The sequence below is a fragment of the Jatropha curcas genome, chromosome 1, assembly GCF_041381405.1.
Source record: "Jatropha curcas cultivar XTBG-Jc1 chromosome 1, XTBG_Jcur_1.0, whole genome shotgun sequence".
NCBI classification, from domain to species: domain Eukaryota; kingdom Viridiplantae; phylum Streptophyta; class Magnoliopsida; order Malpighiales; family Euphorbiaceae; genus Jatropha; species Jatropha curcas.
In genome coordinates this window covers 10,138,870-10,160,441 of record NC_143151.1, presented here as the reverse complement: position 1 = coordinate 10,160,441, position 21,572 = coordinate 10,138,870, and the positions used below count along the sequence as shown (strand labels likewise).

Sequence of the window (21,572 nt, the reverse complement as noted above, 5' to 3'; positions counted from 1 at the left end):
TTAATTTAATTTTTATTGCATTTTTATTGTGATATTTGGACATTAAAATTAAGCAAATTAAAATTAATTAATATTTCCTAAGCGAGGAGCTTAATCTGGAATTAAGAAGCGGTCGTCGATTAAATCAGGTATGTAAACAAAACCCTGCCTATTTAATTTTAGCACTTCATGCATATTTCTCTTCTACTCTTAATAATTCTACAATTGCATAAATGCATCCACGTCATTATTTTTTTTGGTAAATAAACTGCCTTAATTAATTTGATTAAGCTTAAATGCCCGGTTAATCAATAATCGTGGTATTAAAGCCTTAAATCCGACAATATTGGCTAAAAGAGCCTAGTTAATTAATAGCTACGGTTCAATTGCCTTATTTCGAATAAATCTGGCTTAAGTCCAATTAATCAATAATTGTGGCTAAAAGCCTTAATCAATCACGTTTCGACAATAAATTGTGATTAAGCTCGAACGCCCGATTAATCGATAATCGTGGCATTAAAGCCTAAATCGCACATTTTGGCAAACTAATTGCCTAAAACAACACATTTCGGCCAAAGGCCCAAAATCAACCATTTTAGCGACAAATCGCTTAAAATCAATCTTTTGGAAAAATGTCTTAAAATCAACCATTTTCGGCTTAAAACCGTAAAATCAACCATTTTAGCGATAAATCGCGTAAAATCGACATTTTTGGCAAAATGCCTTAAAATGAACCAATTTTCGGCCAAAGGCTTAAAATCAACCATTTTAGCGACAAATCGCGTAAAATCGACATTTTTGGCAAAATGCCTTTAAAATCAACCATTTTCGGCTCAAAGCCGTAAAATCGACATTTTTGGCAAAATGCCTTAAAATGAACCAATTTTTGGCTAAATGCCTTAAAACCAACTTTTTTGGCGACGAACGCCTAATCGAATCAATCGATCTTTTGGCAAAATGCCTAAACAAAAATGCACGAAGCATACACACAATCATGCATAAAGCATACACACAAAAATGCACAAAGCATACACAAAATCATGCACAAAGCATACACACAAAATGCACAAAGCATACACAAAATCATGCACAAAGCATACACACTCATGCATAAAGCATACCCATTCAAAGCCCTTCAAAGAAGGCCTATCGAACTACGTTGACTTTGATCTTCCATTCAAACGGAAGTACGTAGGCACGTTCAGGATTTAACCCCGAGCGGCAAGTCGAAATCACTCAAACATTTCATTAATCCATCATTCACCTTGCAAAGCATTCATTCATCGGTTAGTTCATCAGCATGACATAGTCTCGGGATCCATCTCGGGTTCGTAGATTGTGCCTTAATCATTGGGATAATTAATCTAGTAACTAGGTTAATTAAAAATGGAGTCACTTAGGGTTTTTTCCTAGTTTACCCTAAAATAATTAAACAAGGTGGCGACTCACACACATCACGTGTATTTCTTCTCATTCATCATATGCATCACATGCTTATGACATTTGGGGAAGGGGTTCACACATGGCAGTAGTATGGTCAATAAAGAAGTTAAGACCTTACTTTGATTCCTTCAAGGTCACTTTTGTCTCCAAAATTGATCCTCTGAAGTATCTGCAGAGAACGCCTACTCTAGAGGGACGGTTGTCTAAATGGTTGATTCAGATGTCTAGTGTGGATGCGGACTTTGTAACAAAGAAAACAGTCAAGGGCCGGGCTGTAGCAGAATTCTTGGCAGAGAATCCAATTACAAGTGATGAACCTTGGGAATTGGAGTTTCCAGATGAATACCTGCTGAGTATCGAAACAGGAGCTTGGAAGTTGTATTTTGATGGATCAGCCAACAGAAATGGAGCCGGAGCTGGTATTGTGATAGAAGCACCTAATGGCGAGGTCACCACGATGTGCAAGAGATTGTTGTTCCCGGTCACTAACAACATGGCGGAATACGAAGCATGCATCATGGGGATGGAAGCTCTCCTTGCATCTGGCGGAGGTCGAAGTGATAGGAGATTCTCTATTGGTTATTGAACACGCCAATGAAAGATGGAAGGTAGAGGAAGAAAGACTGAAGCCCTATGTTGAGTACTTGTTGAAGAAAGCAGCACTATTCGACAAGATCACATTTACTCACATAGGAAGAACCTATAACAGAATTCCAGATGCCTTGGCAAACTTAGCGTCGGCTTGGCAGGATTTGAGTAAAGTTTCGAAAAAGCCATTTATCATTACCGCAGCTAATATCCTGTGCTACAAAGAACATTTTGTGAACCAGGTAGAGTTGGAGGAAGAACCATGGTTCACGGATATTCTGAGGTATATGAAGGACGATACTTTTTCTAATGATGCTACAAAAGAGGACCGTGCAGTTCTCAGGAAAATGGCTTTGAATTATGTTCTAGCCGATGGTGAACTCTACAGAAGAACATGGGATGGGATGTTGCTGAGATGCGTGAGTAAGAAAGAGGGAGAAGACATAATGAGGAAGGTGCATGAAGGAGTTTGCGGTAATCATTTAAGCGGCATGAGCCTAGCAAGAAAAATCATGAGGCAAGGTTATTTCTAGATACAGATGGAAGGTGACTGTGTTCAGTATGTGCGTCATTGCAAAGCTTGCCAATACCATGACAATAAAAGCCACTTACCTGCTGTTGAACTCCATCCGACAACTCCTTCCTGGCCTTTCTCCGCATGGGGTATAGACGTCATCGGCAAAATCTCACCTGCAGCGTCGAATGGCCATCAATATATATTGGTTGCAGTTGACTACTTCTCTAGATGGATTGAGGCCCAATCTTATAAAACTTTAACCGCCAAGCATGTGGCTAAGTTCATTGAACAGAACATTTTCTGTCGCTACGGTGTTCCCCATCACATAGTTTCAGATAATGGTTCTCATTTCCAAGCAGATGTTGGCCAATTGCTTTATAGATATAAGGTTGAGCATCACCATTCTTCTCCTTATCGCCCTCAGGCTAATGGCACGGTAGAAGCTGCGAATAAGGAGATTAAAAGAATCCTGTCGAAAATGTGTGAAAGATACAGAAGCTGGGCTTAGAAACTTCCTTTCGCGCTCTGGGGGCATCGTACTACCTTCAAATCAGTAAATGGAGCCTCTCCTTTCGAACTTGTATATGGAATGGAGGCAGTGTTACCGATAGAGCTCGAAAAGAAGTCTCTCAGGGTTTTGGTAGAAGCTGGTCTGACTGAAGAGGAATGGGTCAAGAAGAGGTATGAAGATTTGGCGCTCTTAGACGGAAGAAGACTGAATGCTCGACTCCAGGATCAGATGAGAAAAAGGAGGATTGCTCGTTTCTATAACAAACGGGTACATCCAAGGGCCTTAAAGAACGGAGATTTGGTGTTGATCAGGTTATTAGACCATGAAGCCCAACATCATCCTGGTGGGAAATTTAAGCCCAACTGGCATGGCCCGTTTAGAGTTCACAAGTTACTAGCAAAAGGCGCTGCTGAATTAGTCACCATGGAAGGAGAGCCTGTCAATCGAATTGTCAATCAAGACCAAATGAAAAGATTCTACGTCTGAAATGATGATTTCGGTTAAAAAAAATGCTAAGTTGAAAACCCGAAAGGGCGGCTTAGGCAAAAATTAAGCTTGCTAGGTTGAAAACCCGAAAGGGCGGCCTAGGCAAAAGTTAGAGCATGAATAAGAACGATAATAAAACAAAATTTTCGGGATCAACGCGTGGTGCTTAGTTTAAATGAAGAATCCATGCCATGCATTCGTGATAAATTTGTGATTGGTTGCTCAATGCCGTAAACTTGGCTCGAAGGAGAATAGGAAATCGAATAGTTAGAGCAAATGACCATTGTATTAAAATAAATCCCTTTCACTTCTGTATAATGTTGAAAAGAAGTAAGATCAATAAAGGATTTGAATTTAAAATTTTTCTTTTGTTCCAGGGTTGTGGCCAAAGAGTACAAGACCTTTCCTCTCTGCTTATTTTAACAAAGATTGACTCACTTGGTCTAAAATTTTATGGCTGTTGGCCCTGCCTAAAAAAAATGATGAACTCTTTTAAGACGTTGATCAGAGGGACGAGCACCATTTTCTCAGTGATTTCCCTGGAAAGATCAATATAAAACCATGAATAAGCCTTAGCATTTGCATAGGTTCATGCATACATAAAGGAGTTACATTTGTCATTTTTGTTTGAGTTTTACAGGTAATAAAATAGTCACCCCATTCTTTGTTATTTCTCAGTGTAAGCTTTTATCTTTATCAAATAATTCATTTTTATGAGCATTTCTTTATTAACCCAAGGGCAGAAGGCCCGAATAACTAACACGACAAATAATTTCGAAAGAAAAGTTTTGTTGTCTGGTGTTATCCATGTGTGCAGGAATTAATAAAGGCAGAATCAGCAAATTCATTGATTCAAAGAAAGCAGATACATTAAATAGGAGCTCAAAGCTCGAGCTCAAAAGAAGACAGAGAAAGCAATAACAACATTTATTTCAGTAAGGGCTACCATCAGACACCGATCCTTGCAGAACTTAACATCATCATGGGGTAAAAAACCAATTCACATACTCGGGTGTTACAGTGTCCTGCATCACTCCTTCACCTAGATACCTGGTGTTTTGATTTCGCCAACGATCAGCTAAATTGGCTAATAGATGCAGCGTCATGAGACCACTCTCGAAGTTATGAATTCTGGGAACGCACTGTATCATACTGTATTGACGGCTGATCCTGTCTAGGAAATAGGCCATGGAACGGTCTAGACTAGTGTACAACACATAATTGAGATTCATACTCCCAATAGTGACCAGCCTGATCTTCCACCAAGGACAAGTCCACCGAATTGTCGGGTTATCCCCAAAGTCAAAATGTCCTCGAGTCCGAGACCGAAAGTTAGCAGGACCATAGGTTGGAATCAAACGAGTAGGGACTGGGAGAAGTAGACTTAACTTGTTTAGAGCCCATGCCTGCAGCAATATTGGACAACCGCGATGGTGAACATTGAAATTGGTGACATGAAGGGCAATATCCCTTACCCAGCACATCGTTTCTCCCATGATCATCATGAAGACAGTACGATGGTACAATTGCATATCATGAACAACTGTCAGAAGTCGAAAATCTCCAATTTCGGGTTGACGGTTCTTCATGACATACACATTCAGCAACAAGAAGCAACAAGCTCGAATCCAAGAAGGATCCACATCCATGGACAGAACCTTGTTAAGAAAAGGCTCTAAAGGAAGACCCTGATCCGTATTTATGCCATCAGGGAGGTAAACCGGACATAGGGCCACAATCTTAGCTAGATCATACCTAGGACCTGGGGGTAGGGCCGAAGTTTCATTTTGTTCAGGATGATGGTCCATCACAGCACATAGTTCCTCATAGGTCGGAGTTATTTCAACGTCTTCAAACCGAAAAACCATGGTGTTAGGATTGAAGTGTGCAACGAGCCAAGACAAGAAACCATGGTTAGGTTTTAAGTCTTTGAAATATTTCAGCCAGGCGAGTTGGTTCATAGGAGGAATTTGCCATAGGTCATCAAAAATGGATTGAACAAAAGACGAAACTTGGTTTCTAAAAGCCATGAGAACAAAAAGTCAGATTATCAGAGAAACCGATTTGCTTTGAACGCTGGATGTGAAAGAGATAGGAAGGGAAACTTCTATTTGTAGAAGGCTAGAGGGACCAATGAGCGAAGCATCGTCATCACTCGACTTAATGTCCACTGACAAGAGTAGTTGGAGAGGTATTCATGCATGGACTGCTTGGGTTGATGAGCATTTAAAGCTGCATCGATCAATAAGAAGGACGACTAGTACAATAAAGAGGTTGAATCTTTATGACCGCATCAACAGCTTTGTCAGGTAAGTACTACGATCCACTTCTATTTAGTAATGGATATTTGTCGTATCTCATTTTAAATCCATTATTTTTATTCCTTATTTATTTATTCCATTTTTATTTCATTTATTAGTTTACAATAAATCGGTCCATAGACTGCTAACGAGGTGAACCATTTATATGAACAAATGGGACACCGCCATTTTGTGTTTATGTTGTGTTTGTGTTTTGTTTTTGCAGGAGTAAGACTTCGCAGTGATAAAACATAAATATATATGATAAAGTAATTAAAGCAAAATGTGGTGAAAATATAAATAATATCATAAAAATAATGATATAACTGTACAACCATCCAAAAAATAATGAAATACTACTAAATATCCAAAGTGTTCAAAAATGTCAAAAAGTGGATAAGAAACGGAACAGGACTACCGCCGCCTATGGCTCGGACCAGCAGCAGCCGCAGGGGGTGGAGATAGCGGTGCATCATCGGAAGAAGAGCCATCCTCATCCTCCTCGGAAGAATCGAGCGGGATGCCCTCAACATCCAGCCTCGTCCGAAGCCGCTCTACCTCCGCCTGGAGTCGGCTCACAGCGCTAGACTGACGAGCCTGATGCCTCCGCAGTCTACCGATCTCCAGGTCCTAAAAAAAAAAAAAGATGTATAAGAAGAAAATAATAATAAGAAGGAAAAAGGACAAGACACAGGAAGACTGTACTCACTCGCTCATGTACATCAGAATAGAGCCGACCGATGTAGGATCGGGCAAACCCGAACCGCTGGCAGATCTCCTGATACCGCTGGGCCGGCACCTGCAAATAAGAAACATCCATTAAAAAGCTATTCAGGTAAAGTACTTCTAACTTTGTAAATTTCGTTTATAACTTACATGTGTAGTGTGCTTAGGGTCCAGCTGCACTAGAGGAGGAGCCTGCCGAAGATCAGCAGGAATGACGATGCCCGATCCCAGGCCTAGACCGGGGTCCAGCACCACCTCCATGTCCGGTGGGAACGGCACGTCACCCAACACTACACCGGCCGGTCCAGTCGGAGCAACCACACCACCCGCCTCAGCCGTTGCCTCTGCTCGGTAGTAAGCCGCAGTCTTATGCGTCTTCCGCTCCTGCATTAAGTTACAGAGAAAATGATGGCATCAATGATCTGAAACAGTGAAAATAATAATGAAAGTAAATAAGACCGAAGGTCAGAAAAGTCACCTGAGTATACTCGAGAATCTCGGGAAGCTGCGCCTGCATCCGAGAGGCGAAGAAAGAGGGGAAGTCACCGACGGACAGAAAATCATTCGCCGAGAAACCCCTGTACTCCACCTCCAAGTCCTCCCGGGTCAAGCCCTCCAGGAGACACATATGCCGAGGAGGGGCATGAGGCACCCTCCGCTGTGCTGGAGCTACCGGAGTGTCAAAAACTCTCTCTCCGAGGAAGTACCGGTCGGCCTAGTATCCCCGCATCAGCAGCCTCGACCGGGTGTGCAACTCAGCCACCTCCCGGCCCAGATATGTCCTCCAGGCCTCACAATCCCAAGGAGTTAGGAACAGCTGTAAAAGAATAAGAGATCAGTAATTGTTGTGCATTAAAATAAAAGGAGAAAGGGATAAGCTAAATATTTAGAGTTTCTTTTGGTACTTACGTCGGACAGCTCCCGGTCATTAAGGAAGCTTCGCCAGTACTCGGGATCCTCGCCACTAGCATAAGTGTAATGGCAGTGGGCCAGATAGCGGGGAATCCTCCTGGACTCGACGGGAGAGTCGCCGCTCGGACCGCCCGGATAGATACAATACTCATAGGACCATACCTGCAGCAGAGAAAGAAATAACATCAGTTAGTTGAACAGCTGAAAATGACAAATAAAAAGCTGAAGAGTGGAAGAATGTTACCTCCAGGGGCCGGATAAACAGCTAGTTCGACTCAACGCTACCACGGGTCCAGACATCCAAACCGTGATAGAGATGAGCCAAACCGAGTGTGGCCCAGTCGAAGGACTCGACCTAGCTCAGATCCCGTAGACATGCCAGCACCGCCGGGTCTCCCTTATTCTGGGAAATGCATAGCAGCTGGGACAAGATGATGTAGAACAAGAAGGACCGAGCAGCCTAGTCCGTCTCCTCCCGAGTATATGCAGGAGCAGCAGGTCGGGCCTCCTCCGGCAACTCCCTCCAAGCCTCCAAACGGGTCCTGATCCTCTCGGCCCAAAACCGGAAGACCATCTCATAAGACATACACCCCTGCACGGTGTACCGGGTCTGTGTGGTGACACCGAGCAAGGAACGGACCAGCTGAGCTCCAAGAGTGGCTGTCTGGTATCGAGCATCCAGCAGGGGAACTGGACCAGTGAAGCGCAGGCCAGTGATCGCAGCATAGTCTACGGGTGTGAGAGTCATCTCGCCGAACCCGAACACGAAGGTGTGCGTACAGTCGTTCCACCGCTCCATCAATGCATATCGCATAGCGGTCAGGAAACGAGGCTGGGTGCGGCATAATCCTGCTGCATAATCCCCGAAGCCAGCGGCGATGACCCAGGCTCGCATAGGAGGGTCCAATAAGTCCCAAAAAGCGAAAGGATCAGTGGCCGATTGTCACGACCCGATTCCATGGGTCGGACCGGCACTAGGGCCCAGGTAAGCTTAAGGCCCCCGAGGCCTGTAGTAAGCCTAAAACACTAAAAATTTACTATCTCAATATTATTTTAAACATTCAGCCCATATTTATAGGAAAATAAACCTCACGATTTTATTAAATCTCGGCCCAAATTTATCTGCTATAATATTCCACAGTTCGGGCCCAATTAAAAATACATCACATTTATAATATGGGCTCACATAATTATATCATCCATAATAATAAACGACTAAAAGTATACAAATCCTACAACTGCAGAGTCACTAACTGTTTGATATACATAGCCTTTTATACATACAGTTACATAGTAAAATAATTATGGAACTAGGGAAAATTTCTTTAGTGCCCCGCGTCGAAGAAACATAACTTAAGTCGAATTAAAGAGAAACTTACATCCTGAAAAATTAAACAAGACTTATGAGTTTTCTAAGGGTAATAATTATTGCACAACACACGCAGTCACACAAATGTGTAAACATATCAATCTAGTCATCCGACTAGTTATATGCTCACGCAGCCAGTCACACAATGGCACATCACCAGCACTCACAATCATTAACATCTTCATATAATCACATCACGTGGAAATTAGTCAGTGGAGTCACCGAACCCCCGATGAGCCGTCCTCCCACATGGCTCATCCTCTCACATGTGCACCAGGGAGCCGATCCCCCATACTGGCCGACCGGTCTAATCCTCACTTGACCAGCCCTCTCATTGTTTTTCTATCCTCTCTTTTCTTTTTCATACCAACAGGAGGCAACCCGGTGGTCTCCATCCAATCTAGATCATCAAGCGCTCACAACAGGAGGCCACCCTGTGGGCTGCGATCAAATCTAGACTGTCCGGTGCGCAACGACGAGAAGCCAACCCGTGGTTAACGGTAACGGTAACGGTAGGTGCACACGGGGGCGCCGATCTCCCATTTACTCGGCTAACGGTAATCATAATTGGATCCATATAACGGTAACGGTCTCACAAACCCGTGGTGACCCACTTCATCCCAATTCCACACAAACAAAGCATAGCATTATCACAACACAATTAATCAAACATTACAATCAAATGCAGACATATTGATCAGTTGAACATCGTAATACAATGCACAATTAGACATCCAAAATCAATGCAAATAAATAAATAAATAGTATTAACAATAAACAACAATAATAAAATAAATAACAATAATAATGAAAATAAATAACTAATTAAATAATTAAATGAATAATAAAGATAATAAATAAATAATTAGAGCACTCTATTTATTATGTATTAAGTTATAGAATTAATCTAAATAAACTTATTAATTATGTTATTAATTAAAACTAGTCTAGGTTCTATTGAAATTTCGGCAGCACTTCCCCTAAAAATTGGACTATCCACCTATTTAGATATCACAATATTATTATATATTTCTCAATCATACACACAGCCCATCCGTCGGGCAATCAATCAGCTTAATTCCCATCCTCCTTTCAAAACAACCATGTCAACATGCACCAATTAGTTTACAAATTATAATGACCTCTGAGCATGTTCCAACGATATTATTACTTGTTCTCTAACTAATTATCACATAAATGTACAATTTATAAACAAAACTTGTATCAATTAAGTTAAATTCAACCATTAAGAACAAATGTTCCATATCAAACAATTTAATGAATAAATCTACAAAAAAATCCAATTTACAACTTAAAATATACCAACTAACTATTTCCTAACACGAATTAACTCTACTACTTCAAATATTCCATATCAAACAATAATCTATATAAATGATTGAAAATAGCTGCTGCCACTACCAAAAGTTTCTCACTTACTGCATCTTTTCATTCATACATCATCTTTTCATTCATACATCAATCACCACCGACTCTAAATTCTTAACACTTCATTCCAATTTAACTATGGACACTCTGCACTGTCTAGACTCTCTTGTATATCTAGCAATATGCCCAAAGACAAAAATTCACATTTCATACAATTTCATGTTATCACAAAAAAAAAAGCTTTAAGCAAACTAAGCAGTGTACCTTTGGCAAAATGCTTTAAGCAAGCTTAATAGGACATGGATATGATCTGTCTAAGCACAATGCTAGCAAAGTCCAAAGAGTATAACCATAATCAAAATCATATGATCTTACAAAAATTCATAATAGATTCAATAATCTAGCTATTTCTATCTATGAAATCAATTTATAGCTTCCATTTATATACATTTTCTTTTATCAAATTTCTTAGTTAATCTTCATAATAGTAGCTAAGAATTTCCATTTCTATATCAACTTCCCTATTCAGGATCAAAATTCATGAAATGTATTGAAAAGGGTTGAAAATAATTTACCCGACTCGCAGGAAATTCAAAAAGGAAGGTAGCGCGACTGCACCTATTGCGAGCAGCTCCTGGGTTTGTTGTGCCAACCGGAACAGGAAGGGGAGAGTGAAGAAGAGACCGAAGCTTCTTCATCGACAATAGGGAATCGCCGCCGCCGGAAAATCAGGCAGGAGGAGGCTCGACGCGATCTTCCGATCGAAGGATGTCGCGGCTCTCCTGCACCTTCTGCGTACGCCAGAGACGAAAGAGAGATGAGAAGGGAAGCCGGGATCCGCTGCGATGTGGAGGCGATGGCGAGGAGGCGCGGCGCTGGTCTTCGGTTGTCGGAAAAAGAAGAGGAGGAGGAGGAGGTCGCGCGCTGGCGCTGGCGCCAGGAAGAAGAAGAGGGGAAAAAGGGAAAAAGAAGGAAAAGAGAAAAAAAATCTTGGGGCTTCTAGACCATTCCGGTTCGATTCGAACCAGTTTGGTCTAATTTAATGATTCGGCTCGATTTTTGCTCGGTTTGCAGGTTTTTCACTTGGTTTTTAGGTTATTTGTGTGGTTTTCGAAAAATCAATTTGAGTTTCGAGTCCGATTCAATTTATTTTAATTATTTTAATTAGGTTTCATAACATTTCCTCCATTAACTAAATAAAAATAAAAATATAGTTAGTAATCATATTTGATTTTTAGGAAAATTAATTTATATATAGTAATCACACACATATACATATACATTTTTAATAATTTAATAATTAGTGCTCCATATTTACTCTTAAAAATTTCTAAAGGTTCTCCACTCGGCAAATATTTAATAATATGCTTTGGGCTTGAGCCCAACTTCGTAAACTTGGGCTCGAATTGAAATTGTTTGGTATTTATAGCCCATATGGTTAAAAATCGAGATTTTTAATTTAATAAAAATTCGAAAGTTTCGAAAATAAAAATTCGGGATGTTTCAATCTCCCCCCTTAAGACAATTCGTCCTCGAATTGAAATCTAGTAGGAGAAAGTAAGAATGGATAATATGAACCGAGGAAAGAAAAAGAGTCAGGTATTCTAATTGTAATTCTATCACCAACCATCCTATTTAGTACGTCCTAGCTAAAACTTACAAGAACTTGAGTTCATTACCTAAGTCTCCAATTACTACCTTCAGATAGCTACTGAAATCTTTAGAAAATCTTTCTTTGAATAATATTTTATCTTAAAACCGGTTTAGCAGTAAGTTGCACATTTATATGTATATATATATATATATATATATATATATATTCAAGATTATATGATTCATTTGAAAATTTAAACATTCCTTCATGAAAACCAAACATATAATGTTTACAAAAAGCGATTAATTGAAATTTGATTTTATTTATAGTGATAAGAATTATCTCATTTAATTTACATATATACTTACTAAAACTCTTATTGATCAAAAATTCAAAACTTATTACTTTAATTCAAAACTTTAAGAAAAATCGTCCGCGACTTTCATTGCCTATTATATCATAGGGCACTTCGAAATAACTATCTTTGTTTCTCATCTATACAAATTTGACTGTCCCTATAATATCTTTACCATAGACTAATTCATTTGTTGTATAGCTCCTAGATCACTGCAGCCCCTAGCTATCTCACTCCCCCTATAAAAATTTCACTCCTTCCACTTAACCACCGGCGTCTCTTTCTAGTACTTATTCCTTATGTTACCTTATCCCTAATACTTATCTATACTAAGGTCTTTAATAAAATTTCTTAATTCTTGACCTAATGCTGCCTTACCATCCAGATATATATCATCAAATAGATAGACCATAATAATCCAACTTCCCTTACCAAATTCTTTAGCTAAATAATTTATTCACTTCTATACGAAGTTTCAGTTTATACCTCAATTATAAACAATATCAAGTCCCAAATTAGTATCTACCATACATAACTGATCATTTCATTTTCCATCGAAGTTCTAAAATATGAAACCAATTTCCTCACTTTATACCACAACTCATACTCTAATGGCTAAACAGTTGCTACCATACTAAATTTCAATAGACATAATAATCTCCTGTTTTTATACCTTTATCGATTGTATTTGCAATAAGAATCCACTCCATATATCAACTTACTTATTTTATCTATCTGTAACTTCATTTTTGACTTCAGGATTTTCAACCAATCTATTCCTTGTCTAAGTCTAGTAAGGTATTCATGAATCCTTCTAATTTTACATATATATTACTCCTCATATATATATATTACAACTCGTTATACATATAATTTCTATACCCTTAAATCATTCAAGTCCATTCCTAATGTTATCTTTCTCACTTAACACATTAACAGTCCTATACTCCAAATTTAGTAGCAACTTAACTCCTATTCCAAAATTGTCTACTCGACCTTTCCAACGTTCGTGTTTTGTCTTGACTATGAACTATCTACTTACATTCATCATTGTTATCATTATCATTATCATTCCATTATCTTATTCTACTAGCCCCGTGATATAAATAGACAACTCTCAAAAATAATTTTATATATGAATAGTCATTTTTAAATTATTTATCATAATACAATTTAAATTCAAAATCAAGATGGGATTTTAAATTCAAATAACAAGTAAATAAAATGACAGAAATTTTATATTTTTGAATAATTTCTAAAGAAATTCAGTAGCTGAGCTGAATATTTGTTCACATATTCCTAATCACCTTAAAATTACTATCTATGTTTATAAATCTGCCCCACCAATGAAAATCCTCTTATACTCTATACACTTATATTTACCGATAGGAATAGAGATCACATGAAAAGTAGTGTACTGGGTGATCAGGCCAATCCACTACCATCAGGTATTGCTATATTCCCTAGCTTAAGAATTGATACCAACTCTAGCCCCTATAGGTATTGCGATGGATTTATCTTATTGTTCATCACTTTCACTTTAAACCTCTAGTTACTTCCTCTACAATCATTGACCTACGCAATAGGTGTGGATTTTCCCACCTCATAGGGTCTAGTGCGTCCACCATCCCTAAGGAGGAAAATCACAAAGTTTCTTTCCTTATGTTGGTTACGGCCGATCCCAACATAAAGAAATTTCCTATACTCCGCAGTTGTGTCCTAAAACCCTAACCTAAGCTCTGATACCAACTTTGTCACGACCCGATTCCGTGGGTCAGACCGGCACTAAGGCCCAGGTAAGCTTAAGGCCCCCGATGCCCGTAGTAAGCCTAAAACACTAAAAATTTACTATCTCAATATTATTTTAAACATTCAGCCCATATTTATAGGAAATTAAACCTCACGATTTTATTAAATCTCGACCCAAATTTATCTGCTACAATATTCCACAGTTCGGGCCCAATTAACAATATATCACATTTATAATATGGGCTCACATAATTATATCATCCATAATAATAAACGACTAAAAGTATACAAATCCTACAACTGCGGAGTCACTAACTGTTTGATATACATAGCCTTTTATACATACAGTTACATAGTAAAATAATTATGGAACTAGGGAAAATTTCTTTAGTGCCCCGCGTCGAAGAAACATAACCTAAGTCGAATTAAAGATAAACTTACATCCTGAAAAATTAAACAAGACTTATGAGTTTTCTAAGGGTAATAATTATTGCACAACACACGCAGTCACACAAATGTGTAAACATATCAATCTAGTCATCCGACTAGTTATATGCTCACGCAGCCAGTCACACAATGGCACATCACCAGCACTCACAATCATTAACATCTTCATATAATCACATCACGTGGAAATTAGTCAGTGGAGTCACCGAACCCCCGATGAGCCATCCTCCCACATGGCTCATCCTCTCACATGTGCACCAGGGAGCCGATCCCCCATATTGGCCGACCGGTCTAATCCTCACTTGACCAGCCCTCTCATTGTTTTTCTATCCTCTCTTTTCTTTTTCATACCAATAGGAGGCAACCCGGTGGTCTCCATCCAATTTAGATCATCAAGCGCTCATAACAGGAGGCCACCCTGCGGGCTGCGATCAAATCTAGACTGTCCGGTGCGCAACGACGAGAAGCCAACCCGTGGTTAACGGTAACGGTAACGGTAAGTGCACACGGGGGCGCCGATCTCCCATTTAACCAGCTAACGGTAATCATAATTGGATCCATATAACGGTAACGGTCTCACAAACCCGTGGTGACCCACTTCATCCCAATTCCACACAAACAAAGCATAGCATTATCACAACACAATTAATCAAACATTGCAATCAAATGCAGACATATTGATCAGTTGAACATCGTAATACAATGCACAATTAGACATCCAAAATCAATGCAAATAAATAAATAAATAGTATTAACAATAAACAACAATAATAAAATAAATAACAATAATAATGAAAATAAATAACTAATTAAATAATTAAATGAATAATAAAGACAATAAATAAATAATTAGAGCACTCTATTTATTATGTATTAAGTTATAGAATTAATCTAAATAAACTTATTAATTATGTTATTAATTAAAACTAGTCTAGGTTCTATTGAAATTTCGGCAGCACTTCCCCTAAAAATTGGACTATCCACCTATTTAGATATCACAATATTATTATATATTTCTCAATCATACACACAGCCCATCCGTCGGGCAATCAATCAGCTTAATTCCCATCCTCCTTTCAAAACAACCATGTCAACATGCACCAATTAGTTTACAAATTATAATGACCTCTGAGCATGTTCCAACGATATTATTACTTGTTCTCTAACTAATTATCACATAAATGTACAATTTATAAACAAAACTTGTATCAATTAAGTTAAATTCAACCATTAAGAACAAATGTTCCATATCAAACAATTTAATGAATAAATCTACAAAAAAAATCCAATTTACAACTTAAAATATACCAACTAACTATTTCCTAACACGAATTAACTCTACTACTTCAAATATTCCATATCAAACAATAATCTATATAAATGATTGAAAATAGCTGCTGCCACTACCAAAAGTTTCTCACTTACTGCATCTTTTCATTCATACATCATCTTTTCATTCATACATCAATCACCACCGACTCTAAATTCTTAACACTTCATTCCAATTTAACTATGGACACTCTGCACTGTCTAGACTCTCTTGTATATCTAGCAATATGCCCAAAGACAAAAATTCACATTTCATACAATTTCATGTTATCACAAAAAAAAAAAGCTTTAAGCAAACTAAGCAGTGTACCTTTGGCAAAATGCTTTAAGCAAGCTTAATAGGACATGGATATGATCTGTTTAAGCACAATGCTAGCAAAGTCCAAAGAGTATAACCATAATCAAAATCATATGATCTTACAAAAATTCATAATAGATTCAATAATCTAGCTATTTCTATCTATGAAATCAATTTATAGCTTCCATTTATATACATTTTCTTTTATCAAATTTCTTAGTTAATCTTCATAATAGTAGCTAAGAATTTCCATTTCTATATCAACTTCCCTATTCAGGATCAAAATTCATGAAATGTATTGAAAAGGGTTGAAAATAATTTACCCGACTCGCCGAAAATTCAAAAAGGAAGGCAGCGCGACTGCACCTATTGCGAGCAGCTCCTGGGTTTGCTGTGCCAACCGGAACAGGAAGGGGAGAGTGAAGAAGAGACCGAAGCTTCTTCATCGACAATAGGGAATCGACGCCGCCGGAAAATCAGGCAGGAGGAGGCTCGACGCGATCTTCCGATCGAAGGATGTCGCGGCTCTCCTGCACCTTCTGCGTACGCCAGAGACGAAAGAGAGATGAGAAGGGAAGTCGGGATCCGCTGCGACGTGGAGGCGATGGCGAGGAGGCGCGGCGCTGGTCTTCGATTGTCGGAAAAAGAAGAGGAGGAGGAGGAGGTCACGCGCTGGCGCTGGCGCCAGGAAGAAGAAGAGGGGAAAAAGGGAAAAAGAAGGAAAAGAGAAAAAAAATCTTGGGGCTTCTAGACCATTTCGGTTGGATTCGAACCGGTTTGGTCTAATTTAATGATTCGGCTCGATTTTTGCTCGGTTTGCAGGTTTTTCACTTGGTTTTTAGGTTATTCATGTGGTTTTCGAAAAATCAATTTGAGTTTTGAGTTCGGTTCAATTTATTTTAATTATTTTAATTAGGTTTCATAACATTTCCTCCATTAACTAAATAAAAATAAAAATATAGTTAGTAATCATATTTGATTTTTAGGAAAATTAATTTATATATAGTAATCACACACATATACATATACATTTTTAATAATTTAATAATTAGTGCTCCATATTTACTCTTAAAAATTTCTAAAGGTTCTCCACTCGGCAAATATTTAATAATATGCTTTGGGCTTGAGCCCAACTCCGTAAACTTGGGCTCGAATTGAAATTGTTTGGTATTTATAGCCCATATAGTTGAAAATCGAGATTTTTAATTTAATAAAAATTCGAAAGTTTCGAAAATAAAAATTCGGGATGTTTCACCGATCCACCTGAGCGGGCCTTGCCCAGATTAACCTGTAAGAAAAAAATTTCAATTTCAATAAGTACGATACTAACATTTATTTATCTTCTTCTATGGCAGGAAAAATGAAAAAGACTAAAGTTCGGTTTGAACCCTAGCTGCGTCACGCAACTACAAAGCCGCGTCACGCGTCTACACAGTCGCGTCACGCAGCTTTGCCCAAGTTGCGCACTTAGAAGCATAGCTGCGTAGCGCATCTCAGCACTCGCGCCACGCCACTCCACACACTACAAAAAAAACGGCATTTTGCGACCGACCAATCGGTCGCAAAATGCCAAAAAATCGGTCGCTAAATTCAATTAGCGACCGATTTGCGACCGATATTTGTTGGTCGCAAATATGCTCGTCGCAAAATATTTTGCGACCGATTTTTTCGTCAGTCGCAAATTAGCGACCGATAAATCGGTCGCAAAATGGTCGCAGAAAATTCTGTCGCAAGTCGGTCGCAAATCGGTCGCAAATCGTAAATTTAAAATTTTTATTTGTGGTCACTAATCGGTCGCAAAATTGAAAAAAAATTAAAAAAAAATAAATATTATTATAAAACCATAATTTTTTCGCACCTGTGAAAATTGACATATATATATATATATATATATATATATATATCACAAACGCAATTCAAAAACAATATAAAAATGTAATAAAATGTCACAAAACAAAATGACAAACTAAAAAGAACACCAATATCAAAACCAACTCAACTGCATAAAAAAAAAAAAAAAAAAAAAACTAAAATCAGTGAACTTATTCAACATATATTATAGCCACCCAGAAAAATATGTTCCACTTCTACATTAATAACAGTTGCAAATACAGTGCTTTGCAGCACCATATTCCAACTCCTTATGTTGTAGCCTATAAATTAGGGTGACATGGCCCCTCTTTTAAAAAAATTGTCACCCAATGTTACTTTCATCTTCTCTTTCAATTTGCTTTTTTTTTTTTTCGGACAACATCCTTTACCTGGCTCTTCAACATGTCAATCATCTATGGCTCACTGCACCGCTCATTATTGCTGGGTACTGCAGAACTTGGTATCTGAAGGGATTCACTAGTTCCGCAACGTTCCCAATTGCAATATCATTTTTTCTCGAAAATAATTTCCACAACTGCTCCACATACTGTTAAACAACAATTATATTGCGACATTAAACGGTCATAATTTTGGGTAACAGAAATTTATCATTAACATATGATAAATATACTACTGTGATTCATCCCTTCGTTACAATGAGTTTAGGTTGCATTACCTTATTCATGACTCTGACAAATACTCGGATGATAGCACGGTACACATTACCTTTGCCAACATATAATTAGCAAGAGAGACAACCCAATATATACAAAATGTAACAAGTGTAAAAGGTATGATTTATTATTAGCTCTTGTAACAAGTGTAAAATATCAAATGCTTGAAACTAAAAAGCAATAAGTAGACCTCATATTGGGAAGATAACAATAAAATGAAAAGTACTTCAACCTTGGAGCTACATATTTAATGGTAAACATAATTTTAATCTTTGTATCCTAAAATAGTAACTACAAACTTGAATAAATGGTCCATTGATTAGGAAATAGTTCAACTTTAATTGGAAAGAGTTACAACTTTAACTTCAAAGTATAAGCAAATTGACACATTATTCAAACTGACTTTAAATTTGTCCATCAACTCTTTTTCTATTTTGTAACTCCTTATCTGCTGCCATTGGTAAATTACAAATAATTTTAATTTGAATATAACATATTTTCCTATTCTAAACTGCATGTTGATTATATCATGTCATTACCATGCAATGTTAGTCTTATTATTTAACGTCTTATTTTTCTCACTTGATTTATTTGTGATCCAATATCTGCATATAAAAATTAATCCTTTTGTTTGTATTTATCAAAGGGTAGAAATAGGGGATAGAAGAATTCTTCAGTACAGAGTATAATTAGCCCCTAATTAGACCCTAATAATTATTTAGTTTATTCATATTTCTTGTGCTAATTGCATGCAATTTCACTTGTAGCTAAATCTTTCAAGTCCTAAACTATTACTTCAAACATGTATCATACATAATAAGCTTTTTGAATCATCTAATATAATTGATATGGTCTTTGAATGTATGACCAGAATATAGCACTTAGCCTAAAAAAACTACTTTAATATTCACTTATATCCACTCTTATTAGTCAATATATGATACTACAAAATTTGCAAAACAATATTCACAAATAATAGGACATGGAGATCGCACTAGGATGCACAACAGGTGGTTGCTCCATTCCAATTGTCCTGTTCTATATTAGTGAATTTAAAAACATTAAAACACACTTTGATTTAACGAAAACAGACTACTATTTGGTTAAAACTTCATAATCATTTAGCGAAAATAAGTTACTATTTTCCAAACCAGATTTTCCAAATAAAAAAAATCACAACAAACAGTTTGCTACCATTTATGGTCTCCTTAACGTGTAAAGAGAAAGATGAATAAGAGTGTCTCGATCAAATAAGGCATGATAATTAAAAATAAAAAAAAAACAAAGATAAAAAATAACAATTACAGAATGATTAACAAGGAGATGTCAATCAACTTTTAATAATGAAAAAATTAAATCAAATTGTAATTACTTGTGAATCTTCACCCGATGAATGCAGCTGAATCTGAGAAGAGGATAGGATAATACAACGAAGAGAAGAGATGAAAGGGTTTTGTTGAGGTATTTTTGTTCAATTCAGCTGGGCATCTCTAAAACATGGTGTGCGTTTGGGCGCTCTAATATTTTGCCCTAAAAAATTATATGGGTAGTGGTAGATATTTAACAATTTGCCCCTAATTTAGTGCCCTAAAAAAAATCAAAAAAAAAAAAATCGCAAGACTTACCTCAACTTGTGTCCAAATAGCAATGGAGTGACCGGAGTTGCAATGGAGCAGAGATGGCGGCGACAGGCGGGCTGGAGCGGCGTCAGGATGGACTGGAGTGGCGCTGCGAAAAGAGGAGAGGAGAGGAGGAGTAGAAGAAAGAAAGAAGAAGAAAGAAGAAGGAGGGCGTCTAACATTTAAAGCCCTAAAATTTGCGACCGACTGGTCGGTCGCAAATGTCCTTAATATCGGTCGTAATTTTTTAACTCGGCAATATCGTTTTATTTCGCAATAAAATTGCGACCGATTTGCGACTAAACCTGTCGGTCGCAAAAAATCGGTTGCAAATCAGTCGCAAATCGATCTCAGAACTTATTCCTAATTTTGAAGCGCGCAATTTTGCGACGGAAAAAATGTTGTCGCAAATCGGTCGCAAAATCGGTCGCAAATCCGTAGTACACTAGTCGCAAACTGAAAAACAAGCTCGCGGAAATTTTTAGCGCTATAATTAGCGACTGTTTGTCTATAGGTCGCAATTCGGTCGCAAAATTGCAACTGATTTTAGGCGGTCGCAAAAATCGGTCGCAAATCGGCGATTTTTTTGTAGTGACAGCTGCGTCACGCAACTGTTTGAAATATGTTGTCCTAAGAACAGATGCGCCACGCAACCACGAAGTCACGCCACGCATCTCGGTAGCTGCGTCACGCAACTGTTCAAGACTCTTACTCGTTGACGAACAGTCGCGTCACGTAACTGTTCTTCCAAAGAACAGCTGCGTGACGCAACTGTCGAAGGTACGCAGTAATTCAATTTCAACCTAATTTCACTATGTTTGTGTTGTTTTCATGCAATTTTCAGGGCAAAATCAAGTCACCTAGAGCTACCAACAATCAAATGTCAACAAATCAAGTTCTAACACGAAGAAAAAGGGTCGATTCTAAGGTTCAAGGCAAGCTAGGGTTTCTGGCGCCTCGAACAGTTGCGTCACACAATTGTTCACATAGGAATAGTTGCGTCACGCAACTGTTCATCGAAGAATAGCCGCGCCATGCAACTCCTACCTGCGTGACGCGACTGTTAATGCAGGCATAAACATAAAAACATAGTCCTATTGCTACAGCTACGGATCAAAAGCAAAATAAAAAAGAGAAAGGAATTTTTTTTTTACTTACCTCGGATTGAAAGCCGCGCATCCGGCTCGTCTCGTACCTGACCGGGAACTCCATACCCAGCGACGGAAGGAGCTGCAACGGCCATATCCCGGGGGTCAGTGGATTCCGGCTCACCGGCACCGGTTCCCCGTCAAAGGTCGGGATATCGGGTAGGGCCCTGAGGGTCTCCATCTCCCGAGTGTAAGCAGAAGCAGGGATTTCTGAAATCTGAGACATCGTTTTCGGTTAAACAGTTCAGAGAATTTTCAATCGCTTAG

At 38.3% G+C, this 21,572-nt stretch overlaps 1 long non-coding RNA gene across 1 annotated transcript; it reads right to left on the bottom strand.

The window, feature by feature from the left end:
- Window positions 1-18,020: 18,020 nt before the first annotated feature.
- LOC149498974 (uncharacterized) lies at window positions 18,021-20,383 on the bottom strand. Its single transcript, XR_016319765.1, has 2 exons — window positions 20,164-20,383; window positions 18,021-18,411 (listed from the first exon to the last, which is right to left on the bottom strand). It is a non-coding gene; the product is annotated as an uncharacterized LOC149498974 (long non-coding RNA).
- Window positions 20,384-21,572: the final 1,189 nt, after the last annotated feature.